This window comes from Melanerpes formicivorus, unplaced genomic scaffold (assembly GCF_026170545.1).
Source record: "Melanerpes formicivorus ecotype bairdi unplaced genomic scaffold, bMelFor1.0.p_v2 SCAF_5, whole genome shotgun sequence".
Taxonomy (NCBI): Eukaryota; Metazoa; Chordata; class Aves; order Piciformes; family Picidae; genus Melanerpes; species Melanerpes formicivorus.
The window spans coordinates 19,273,776-19,286,140 of NW_027142357.1; the positions used below are offsets into that span (position 1 = coordinate 19,273,776).

General features: G+C 42.2%; 1 long non-coding RNA gene across 1 annotated transcript in view; it reads right to left on the minus strand.

Annotated features, from left to right (window-relative positions):
• The window catches only part of LOC137441285 (uncharacterized), a 59,482-nt gene that overhangs the window by 21,874 nt on the left and 25,243 nt on the right, over window positions 1-12,365 (minus strand). The window contains exon 2 of the long non-coding RNA XR_010987365.1: window positions 43-145. This is a non-coding gene — a long non-coding RNA (uncharacterized lncRNA). The remainder of the gene's footprint in view (window positions 1-42; window positions 146-12,365) is intronic.

Consider the following 12,365-nt stretch of genomic DNA (forward strand, 5'->3'; position numbering starts at 1 on the left):
CTGTGAAAAATTTGCTTGCTATAAATTAAAAAGGCAACTTACCAGTGGCTAACCTTCCCTTGTTGTTTAAGACATCAGGAGTGCTGGTCGTGTCCCGCTCTGTGGCTTGCCTTGAGATGCTTCCTTTGAGCTTCATTGCTCATTTCTGAAAGAGTGAAGACATGGGTCAGCCAGAGCCACAAGGCTCATTGTTGAAAAGTTGGCATCATGCCTTTTATTGCACTGAGGAGAAAGAGGGAGGGCAGATGACTTCAGTACATAGTTGTTGATTTTGTTTTAAAGAGCACCTCCTTTTCTTATGGTGGCAGAAGGGGGGAGAGTATTGTAAAGCAGGGAAATCAGATGTTTTGGAACCCTTGAAATTCTCCTTTGTATCATCTCCCTGGTGTAGCTAGTATTTATTCTTGGCGTTATTTCGATGCTACCTAATTGAGAAAAGATTAGGACCACCAAATCTTGTGTTAAAAGTCAAATCCAAAAGAAAACAGAGCCTGTCTGTTTCACTTGGAAGTCAGCAAGCTGCTAGTAACAGAGAAGGGCTCATGCTGGGTTTTAGACACAATAAAAGGTGAGTGAGAAGTGGAGTGTATATGTTTGTGACAGAGAAGTAACCTCTTTACTGCACTAATACCCACTAAAACATGTTCTCTTGTCCTGTCTGAAATTCATTCTGCTTTCCAAAATATTCCCCTTCTCCCTAATTATTACATGTCAGTGAAGAAGCTGTTAGAAAGGAGGACAGCACAGTTAATGGATTGCTTTGTATCTTTATATCTCAGTTACATTTATTAAGCTACATGTTTAGATCTGAATGTGTGCACTTCATTGTACCTCCCTGTTATAAAAGTAATTAAAAATTGAACGAAGTAGTTCTTGATAGACAGGGGGGTTTGAAGTGATTATGGTCTTTTGAAAATAGAAAATAAAGTATTTGCCACACGTTAAAACTGTCTAGAGTATATATTTTTAATGTTTCAGCCTATTAACTTACCTCAGTAGTTTCTCTTCAGCTGTTTTAACTAAAGTTCTTTTAACTGCTGAAGCTAATAAATTATTCCAGAATAAAAACAATTTTATGAAAAGAGAGAATAAGCTGATAAATTCTGTTATTCCTATCACTCTTGACCTGTGGCAGCTGCCACATGAACTATGTGTAGCCTGTGTTTCCTCTCAGTGGGTCTCTGCATTTTAGATGTCCAGCACCTAAAAACTAGTAGATACGTGTAGCAAATTTCAAGCACTCTTGTTTTAAACAGCATTGTCATTTAACTTAAGCTGAGCATGCACTAAGCATTTCCACCTGTACAGGTGACTCCATGTACAATATATCCATCCCACTCACATTTACTGTTTAAGAAAATGAAACTGAAATCTTTCTGCATGCTTTTCACTCTGTGACCTGCACTCAGTGGGGATGATGACGGGTTTTTTTTTTCTCTCTAGCTGGAGAAGGGTGAGAAAACGTAGGCACTGCTCTTCACAAATATGGAAGATAGGGAATTGAGGAGGAGTACTAATCCTTCCTCTTGCATTCCTCAGTGCCTAATAACCATGGCACTGATGGCATGTTTCTGGGATTAAACACATGCTAGTGGAACAGTTAAGTCACTGCTAGCTGCCTCCACACAGACCAGAAGAGAGTGCCTGAAAATGATGGGGATTATTATATCACATAAAGCAGTATTGTATCCATAGTATATTAAACAGATAGTGGGTGTGCTCAGTGATGTACTAGAAATAGCCACCTAACTGCCTGAAACTCAGGTGTGTTCATCTGGCTGTTTGAAAAATGCAGTAGACATTTTAGTGTGATAAGAGCCACCCAGATGTAGCTGGCTATCTCTCGGCTGCCATTTGAGCACCTTTGGGGACAGAATAATTTGCAGAGGAGGTGCAGTATTTCCCTGTCTTCATAAATTCAGTGCTCAGGCTAATGTGGGTGATGGGCTGAAGCAAGCACTTACTTTACATGGTTTTGGCTGTGTACTTGCAACAAGAGGATGTGGATGCTTAAGGTTGATAAAGGTTCAAAAATGCTTCAGACAAAGCCCGGGGGAAAGAAAAAAATCCAAAACAAAAAGGTATCAAGGCTGCACTTGGATCATCCTTAAGGCACAAACTGCAGGACGCTGGGAGAAAAACTGGTATGTATACATTGTTCCTGCCAGGCTATCTGCTGACTGCTGTCAAAACCTAGGATGCTGAACTGCATGGACCTCTGATCCAACAGAGTACAACCATTTTTGCCTCCTCTCCAAAGCAACTTTGAAGAAAAGTCTATCCTCAAGCACCAGTGAAGTGCATGCTCTTTAATGTGCTTCCTGGTTCTGCATTTAAAGATTAAAATCTTTAAGAAGGGGCAGGGAGGGAAGTGTTTCTCAATTTCACGTTTATTTGCTCTTTCATTGATTTTGTCCAGCACTGCAGAAGTGGTAGATTTACCAGAATTGTTTTAAATGGTTTACTGTTCCTGAAGGATCCTTTCTTACCAGCTGCAGATTTCCATCTACCTTTTCCCATCATCGCCCAAATTCACCCTGATCTCTTCCCAGAATAGTACCTGGCTAGTCAAAGAGTCTGTAAACAAGATACAATGTTGTAAGCGGTATTTTCCTTCCTTATCTCCCACGGGACAAATCTCCAGCTGGCATGATTGTGCTGTGGCTGGGGTAGCTTAGCTGAACACCCCTTGGCCTTTTATTGCTGTTTTTCATTGCCTAGCTGTAGCTGCTGTGGGCTGGGGCAGCCCCGCCAAGATGGGGCTCCCAGACAGGCAGCACTATTCAGCCCCAGCGTCAGTGTGCTCTGTTCCTCCTACCTCTGCACCAGTGAGGTGGTACATAAACCTCATAGCTTAAAAGTATCAAGAATGTGCTTTCTTGCTGCAGTGTTTCATGCTCTTGTGGCTGCCAGGATTGTTCAAGAGCTCTTTTGGTCCTTACTGTAGTGATTGGCAGTGATGCTGCATAGTCCGTGCCACTAGGTGATTTAAACACAGAGTTTCTTCTTCCAAGTGCAAGGCAGAACCATAAAACTGCATTTTCAAAAAGCATTGTGTATCGTCAAGGTTTTCAGTGTGAAACATTTTAGGTATATTCTAGCATTTTGCTCCACCTATGAACTCTGCTCACAGGGGATGGGAGGAGTTTATGGGAATCGTGAGAAATCAATGTGTAGTAGTCACTAATTTTATTTTGTCCTCTCCCCATACTAATTTCCTATGTTTGCTTATGCTAATCCACCATTTCACTTCAATTAAAGCAACGTTGGAGGCTTTGAAAAAGTAAAATAATCAAAGTAGTGTTATTCATCCCAGTATCCCAGCAGATTGAAATAGTGGTGTGCTTGTTGGGCTTTGAAAGTTTTAAAGTAAACTCTGCATTTCAAGGCTCTTTGAAGCACTGATTTCTTGGCTTCTCTCTACAGGTAGTGCCCATTCCTGATCCATGGGTTCAGACACATATGGCAGTGTGTTGCATATTGTGAAATCAGTTACATGTGTGTGCCTGCTGTCCTGCACCGATGATTTGGTAGGTGCCTGCTCATCAGAGCCTCATTATGGTGCTGTGCAGTTACAGAATGCCTGTGGTGCTTTGTTTTCAATGTGCAAAATGTATGTGCTCAGCACAGAAAAACATGATTGATGGTTCATAAATAAGCCATACAGAAAAGAAAATCTGTGGCTGCTGCAAGAGCAGGTGTGGTGTGTAAGCTAGCAAAATACATCCACCAGAGTCTCATAGAGTAAGTGGGCTGGCAGACTTCAGCTGGCTGAACAGGAATTTGGGAGTCTTCCTGCCTTTGGTGGCTCCACTGCTGCTGTGGAAGGGGAAGGTCTTTGGCTTTGGCTCCTGTAGGGCAGGAGCTTTGTATAAAAGGGGGAATTGAAAAGGCTGCGGTGGGATGACCAAATATAGATAAATAACACCCAGGGCTATTTCAGTGAGGATAGAGATGGAAGCAGTCCTCTGTGTTGAGGATGTTTTTACCCGCAGGGACGTAGACCCTTCAGCTCAAGCAGAGCTGGGTGTTGGGAGTGCTGCCTGCAGACCCCCTGCCACCACAGCCCCCCCAGCAGCAATCCCCCACCTTGCCCAGGACAGAGCCTCCAGGTATGAAGTTAAGGCTAATTTAAGCCAAGATTTGAAAGTGCAGAGGTAACTCACTGCACTGCTTGTACCTCTTGCACAGAGTTCGCTTGCTGTATTTCAGTGAGCCTAACAATTGTAGTGGTATGTGAGGAGCAGGAAAGGATTTGGTTTCCCCAAGAGGGACTTGGGAAACCCATTTGTGAGGATCTTCACCACTTCATGGCCACAGATGCACAGAGGATGTAAAGTATAGCCTGAAGTAAACACATGTGGCCCAAGTTTGGTCCCAGAGTTTGATGGCACAATAGGGTTCATCAAGTTTGAATTATGGTAAATATATAATAACTTAAAGGATAATAAAGTCCTTTCTTAGTAATGAGGAAGGCTGTTGCCCACATAAAAAGCTTCCCAGAAGCAAGCCAGAGAAGCAGGACAGGTTCCAAGGGAAGACACCACAGCTTGGTGTGTGAACATTGGCAGGAAGGTTTAACCACAAGTGGGCACAGCAGCCTGCCCCGAGTGCAGATGGCATGGAGCTGATGTGGATGCACTAGCCCAGGACAGGAACCTATTCCCCTCTCTTGTCTTCTGCTAGGAAAACTTACTCACCTGTGTTGTGCAAGAACAGAACTAGCTCTTACCAGAGGCTCTGATGCCAAATTTGGCAGCAAAACATCTGTTCTCCTTTGAAAATTGCACACAAAACCTTTTAGTTGCCAAAGAGTTAAACTTCTCTGAAATCTGAATCGTGTGCAAAGTATCCAAATTTGGTTATAAATCCTGTTTAAGTTTCAAAGCACAGCATTATTGGAGGTAGCAGTAGTAACATCAAACAGCCTTGATAAGATCAACAAATTACTAAGTATAATTGTTTGTGCTGGGGTGTGTGCAAGGAGATAAATAGCTCATAAATTAAACACCAGTGCCTGAGGGTGAGTCATTCATGGATTCAGAGCTGTCCTGACACTCACAAGCAAAAAGTAATTTTCTTTTAGTTCAGTAATTATGCAATTCAAGATCTAAGATCAGCAATCAGTGCTAGGTACACTTGCAAAGGTGAGAGGGTACTTCAGCTAGTGGAGTTTCCCATAAATTGATTAACAAGAAGAGTCTGCCTGGCCCGTAGTGGAAAATATTCTGACTGAGGTACAATTCTTCAGTAAGGTAGTGAAGTATTAGGGGATTAAAAAAGACTATGGGTCAGGTTTTGCTGACATAAATTGGCAGCATTCTCCTGGCTTCAACAGAGCAATGCTAGTTTATGCTAGCAGAAAATCTGGCCCAAATTATTAAAGAAAATCAACAACTGCTCTGTGGTAACTGCTGTTAGTCATCCAGGCTAGTGCCTGTTTCTGAGAGGCACCTGGCACCTTGCTGGCTGTGCTGCAGCTCATAAGCTCTCATGTAGGGTCATTAAAGCCTGTTTCTGACTTATTCATAAGACCCTGTGAGGATCTTGGTCTAATCAGGGTTTTCCTAAGGATAGAGAATAGTAATGTAATCTATTATTGTAACAACATAATTTTTTATCTGCTTTTATTTACTAATGTTTTGCCAGCCTTTAAATATTTTCCCAACTCATTTTGGTAGAGATCACACTGAGAAATCTTGATTTTTGGAAATGTGACACAAATCTCACAGCTGCTCAATAGAAGCTGGTGCTGATATAAACTCCCAGCCTTCAGAAGACATCTTGATGTGTAACCTGCAACCTCCCTGATCACTTGGATCTCAAGTAGTCTTCAATGTGTCTGTGGAGTGTTGCAGTGGGGCAAGAGTGGTGGGAGAAAGACAGGAAGTTTGTGATAGTCTTGAGACTTTCCCACATGGCTTGCATCTCTAACCCTGGCCTCCACCCTGATGGTCAACATGATTGCAGTCATCTGCCTATGAAAACAGGTACACTAAGCAAGGATAGAGACTGACAAAAATTGTAAATGATTTAAGTCCCTTGGCACATTGGGGTGAAAAAGTTGACACAAAGATGTTTTTACTTCCTGACTGGAAGCAAACCCTGGAGTCTTTGTTCATTAGGCTTCAGCCAAACCCCTGGAGTAGCAATGTCCAACTCATGGTATTCCAGTAGGTTATAGGGCTTCCTGGAGTCTGGGCTCTGCATGTCACAGCACAGGGATGTCCTGTAGACAGACCGAAGGTATTTTTTTTCCCTGGAGCAGAGTGCCTGTATCTTCATTCCTGCCAGCCACAGCTCCCGGCCCTCCTCCCACAAACTATGTAAATAGTGGGCAAGACCTAAATGGAGTTTTCAAGTTCCTACCAAAGAATGTACACTACTGAAGCCCAGCTGTTGACACATTTACGTTTTTTATGAATATCAGTGGAATCCTGGCCTTCATGTTTGTGGAGTCTTTCAGAAAGCAATGACTTTGACTATCACCTCTTCTCCAGGATGCATTCCCTCACTCATTAAGAGGCCTAATGGTAGATCAGTTTTCGTCCAAAGTTGTACAGGACAGATGAAAACACCAGTGGCTTGATGCTGCCTTCTTGAGACACCTCCATCTCTTTGCATACAGCCTGCCAAGCCAGTGCTACAGTCACCTGGAGCACAGGAAGTTGTCACCAGGTAAGGAAACTTTTCCTATTGCAGGCTGCCTTTTACATGCCATGTTACCAGAAACCTTTTGCCTTGTGAAGGTTCATGTGTAAACCCAGCATGTTGGTTTGAGACATGCTTGTGGAAGGTGTGTTGAGGTCAGCCTGACTTCACTGGCAGATGCCATTCTGTGAGTGGAAGAGAAATGTTTAATTTGTATTTACTATTTAGTAAAAAAGCTGTAAGTGTGCTCTTTTATTCCAAAATAAAAATGCACTAATGACTGGAGTGTTTAGCCCATTGGGAATGTCATTGTTTTCAATTATGTGCCATTCTGATGGGAGAGCACAGATTCTTAGGCTGAATGGAGATTTGTGTTGCAGCTATTTGTGCCTTTTAAAACATTTTCTTCAATGCTTTAAGAGAAAACTGTAAAATGGCAATAATGACATATTATTACAAGTAAATTACACTGTAAAATAGCATTAATATTGCAGTTGAAACCTAGAATTTGAAATAAGATGGAAATATTCATTTGCACACAGCTTTTGTTCTTATCAAAAGTGATTTGGATTAGGAATGAGATTTACTTAGCGCCTGCACTCGCTGGCCAGCTAATGCTCAGTCACCTGGCTGCAGCACAGGCTGTCAGGCTCATCTGTCACTCGCCACTGCTGGAGCCTCAGGCAAAGCCTGGCGCACCCTGGGATGGCACAAAGCACCAGGCATCCCAGAGGGAGCCCAGGAGGGCCTTTTGTGTGCATCGACCTCTTGAGCTCAGTGCATGGGGAGAAGGTCAGGCATTTTTTCCCTAAGGCAGTGGTGGCTCGGTACCACAGCACATGAAACCCACTGTTCTCCCAGAAAGACTAATAGGAATTAGAAATTATTAAAACCAGGGGTGCAGGACGATAGTGTGCTTAGGGAGAGTGCTGAACAATTTAATCGTCCATTTCATGAAAATTTTCTCTTGAATTTGACAAGTCTGTTCTTTAAAGGATTTTTTGCCTTATTTTTTTCCGCCTCTGCTCGTGAAGAATTGTCAAACTCTTGAGGGCTACAGAGAGATTTTGCACTATTAAGGTCTGCAGGGATGCTCCTCCAGTGGAATAGGTAGAAGGGGTGTGGTATCAAATTGCATTTAAGATGTATTCTACATTACATTGGTATTTAAGAATAAGGAAGAAGAGGAACCATCTTCTTTTGATTTCAGTATAAACGCCTTCAAGTAGATGGGCTCTGATAGTAGCCCTGCATTTCCAAAGGCCTTTGTTTGCCTCTTACGTATCCTGCAGCAATGTTTGTTCACCTCTGTCACCTGCTTTTCAAGTAGGACATGCATTTGCACTTTTAATCAGGACCACCAGCAAGGCTCCACAAACTTCCTTTGGCAATGGGCCTTAAATACACTCTCTCCATGCTTTGCCCCCAAACAAACTGGACCTCCCCTTTCTTGAGCCTCAGGCAAGGGCTTTCAGATTTCTGGGCGATATGTTTACCATTTGATGGTGACAAAATAAAAGGGTGAATTCCAGGAATCAAATAACTTTTTTTTTTTTTTTTTTTTTTTTTTCCACAGCTTTTATTAATTCATATTTCCATCAGCACAAAAAAAAAAAAAAAAAGGAAAAAAAAAGTAAAACTGATACGTCAGGCAACTTCTGATCAGTGTTACCCTTCTCTGTAGTGGTGATGTATCTCTGTTTTCTGTCTTTGCAGTAATTTTGCTGTGGCACACAGAAAATTAACTGCCATTCTCTGGATCCTGGCTTGTGCTCCTCACAGACCCACACAGGAGGTTTGGGCCACCCGTCGTGTCTGTGGGAAATGGAAGATGACAGGGCAGGCCAGAAAGCACTGCTGTGATGCTGCTGCCATCCTGACTCTGAAAGGTAAATCTCAGGCAAGCCTCACTCTCTGGTGGATAAATGGGACTGCAGAGAGGCCCATGCTATGGCTACCAGACTGATTCTGGTCCTAGAAACCACCTGTTTACTCCTGCCTTACTCTTCCACAGGGTGAGCTGGGAATAAACTAGAGTATCCTTGTCAGAAACACTCCTATTCAGTAATTCCCATAATGTGAAAGAATACATTTGGCAAAGGACAAAGAAGCACCCTGACTGGCATCCTCTTGTAACCTCATCCCAAACTTCAACCCAATGTGTGGGAGAAGAGCTGGGAGCATGGCATATCTGTGCTGTTTCTCACCTCCTCCTTCTGTTTCTGCAGTGAGAAGAGGGCTTTCCAGTAACAGATCATAGAATCATTTCAGTTGATCATCGAGTCCATACCATGCCTAGTGCTAAACCAGTAAATGTTCAACGTGAATTTTAGGAGACAGAAGTGCCTTGAAATTGTCTGAGTCATTAACAGAAAAACTTGAAAGAAAGTAAATGAAGGCGGTGGTGGGAGTAGGAGGAAACAATACGAAAAGCTACCCACAGCTGCTTGGGACAGCCTTGCCAGGGCTTGGGTTGCTTGCAGAGCTTGAAGTGTCTCTGCTGCTCTCCCTCCTTCCTCTGTTTTTGTCATCAGCTGTTCTAAAACTGGTGATGAATGTCCTGTGGCATGATGGCAACAAATTAGCAAAGCTAAGTGACGCTCAATTTTGCATTTACTTCACTCGTGGGCTGCTGTTCCTGCAGCATCCAGGTGTACTTCTGAGGGACAAATGGCTTATTTTTGGCAAACTGCAGTTTTAAAATATTTTTCGGTTCTTCCATAAGGGTTAACATTAGGTATTCTACAAGATAGCCTCATAAAATGTATGTTTATTTCCCAAGGGAGCTCCTGGAGTGGTCTGGAAGGGCATAGGCATTCCAGCCATTCTGAGATGGGTACATTCACTCTGATATTACTAGTTCTGTTTTCAAAGGCAATTTAGGTCTGTTTGCGTGACTCTTGTGTTTTAATACTATGGCAAATCTATCTTAGAAGCATTCTTGTGTTATTTATAGCAATAAGTAAAAATACCTGTTACTGATATTCCATTTGATGTCTTTACTCGGGAGGAACTCTCTTTAAATACATTATAAATAAAGATGTAACATGTCTCTGACAATCAAGGTAGGCACCTTCAAAGTAAGAGAGCTGATTTCTTTTCAGGGCCCAAAGACCAGCTCATGAACCCAAAGGTATTTGCCTTTCAGTTTGCCTATAACAAGATCATCAAGGAAAGCAGGTGAGAGAAAGCCCAAGTCTTTGCAGTGGTGTGCATGGAGGTGCAATATGATCTCTGGAATGCTGACAAGAACCTAGGGGCTCTTTGCAGTAGAAATCTTCATGCCTGAGCCTTGCTGGGGCCTGGCTTGACGACTCCAGTGCCTGGCACATGTTGCTTTCCTTAGATGTCTCCACAGTATGCAATCTACCAAGCAGAAGTACCCATCTGTCACACTACTGGTCCCCTTTGAGTGTAAGAAGAGGCAGTTAAGAATCTGGGGTTGCTTAGCCTGGAGAGGAGGAGACTCAGGGGTGACCTTATTGCTCTCTACAACTACCTGAAGTGAAGTTGTAGACAGGCAGATGTTGGTCTCTTCTCCCAGGCAGCCAGTACCAGAACAAGAGGACACAGTCTCAGGCTGCGCCAGGGGAGGTTTAGGTTGGATGTTAGGAAGAAGTTCTATACAGAAAGAGTGATTGCCCATTGGAATGGGCTGCCCGGGGAGGTGGTGGAGTCACCGTCATTGGAGGTGTTCAGGAGGAGACTTGATGGGGTGCTTCGTGCCATGAGTTAGTTGTTTAGGTGGGTTGGATTGGTTGATGGGTTGGACACGATGATCTTGAAGGTCTCATCCAACCTGGTTTATTATTATTATCAGTTTGGGAACATGGCATGTAACTTCATTAGATGCCATTGGAAAAAAACCCTCACAAACCTCGACTGGTTAATCAATTTTGAAAATCTGTCATAAAAAGAAATTTAAAAGCATTTGAAAAAGTTATCCTGTTATAACAATAAGTGATTAAGCAAAAATAAGCACAAGAAGTCCTGAGATAGGCAAGAGAAAATGTTATCTAGGTCTTCCACGTTAACAGAAGAGTTCTTATGCTTCATATCTGAAATAACCAGAAAGGAAGACAATGTCTCAGGCTGGTTCTGTTATGGTTTGCTGGCAAATGCAACATTAATCATAATAATCCCACTGTATTCAGTGAAGCTACTCTGTGCTTAGAGTTACAGATGCACCTAAGACTTTACCTAAAGACAAATACCTTTTCATAAGCAAATTAAGGGCATTTGTGCTTTAAATCCTGGTTATTCAGGTTAGTTAAACTGGGGATCAAAGAAGTTTTTCTGGGTCAGAATTGGAAGAGACTTCTGTATCTTAATTATCTAAGTATTTTTAACCAACTTGATATTTACCAGTGCTCAAATGATGAGTGGGTATGTGGGGAAGCACAGTGAAATATTAAAATGCTTGTGACACGTTCTTGCATATTTAAAGATTTATGGGTTTTGTTCCTTGGCTGGGTTTATGAGCCTGCAACAGCGACTGTGCATTTGTGCTTTCACTTCTTCATAAATCTGTGGAAACTTTTCTGAAAAGTTTGAACTACAACATGTCAATGAACTATAAAGGAAAGGTTTATTTTGTATATACCCTCTTTACCTGAGGTCCATGGTTAGACTCCACATTAGAGCTTCTGGCTCTCATGTGCTCGGTTTGTGCTTTTGATCATGCTACTCTTTGCACAAAGCTTGAGAGAATTCCTGCCTTATAAAGAGGAAAATACAGACACATTTTGATGTCTATAGAAATGCATGTTTGCTCTTATTTTTGAGGCAGGGGAACTTAGGGTTTAACATCTCTACAGTTCTTCCTAGGTCTCTGTGCAATCAAAGTTTCCAGGGAGGACTTAATGGGGAAGAGAAATCATTTGGTTGTGGTGGTGATGGTGTACTTGATACAGTTTTCTTTAAAGATTGTACAATGATAAAAATGGTAAGTAACCTAGTCTACTCAGAGCTGCTTCATCTTTAAGTTCATGCAAGTTTAGGGAGCTGTAAGTGACTAAAAGAATGAGTGGCTTAAGATTCACTGAGTGATACTGCAAATACAAGGACTGAAATACCAAAGGAGTAAAGGATATATAGACCTTTGCCCATTACATCAAGAAAATGAAAAAGTTAGGAAGGGGGAGGGGGGGATTCCTGTGCTACATTTTTCAAGTCCTACTCCAAACAGGGTAACCAGCCCATTAGTATAGGTGCCAGGAAGCTCGCTTTTGTGACATCTCGCCAAACACACCTACTTTCACTGGACCATAGAAAGATCAATCCTGTCTGAAAACCACCCATTACCTAAGACACCTAATTTATATTAGAAGCTCACTAAAAGGCACTGTCTGGCCCCCAACCTTCACTTCCAATGATAAAGAGGATGTTTTACACCGTATGTGACACTTAATCAAAACCGATATTCTTTAACAAACCCTTAACCTCTAGCACACAGGAGTCATATGAGGCCAAGGGACAAGACACAGATCCAGCTCAGGGTGGCATATCCTTTGATTAAGATGATACAGATTTCCCATTTTTATCAGGGTTACAGATTCTGGATATACCACTTTTTGATTTGTCAGCATTAAATTTCAGTAGAGGTTCAAGCCAAAGAGAGACCAAGACTAGTCCTGTCTTCAACTGTGTATTAAGAGATAATTTCTCTGAATCCTCTGCAGTAATGATCCTTAGATCTTCTGATCTTTCTGTAA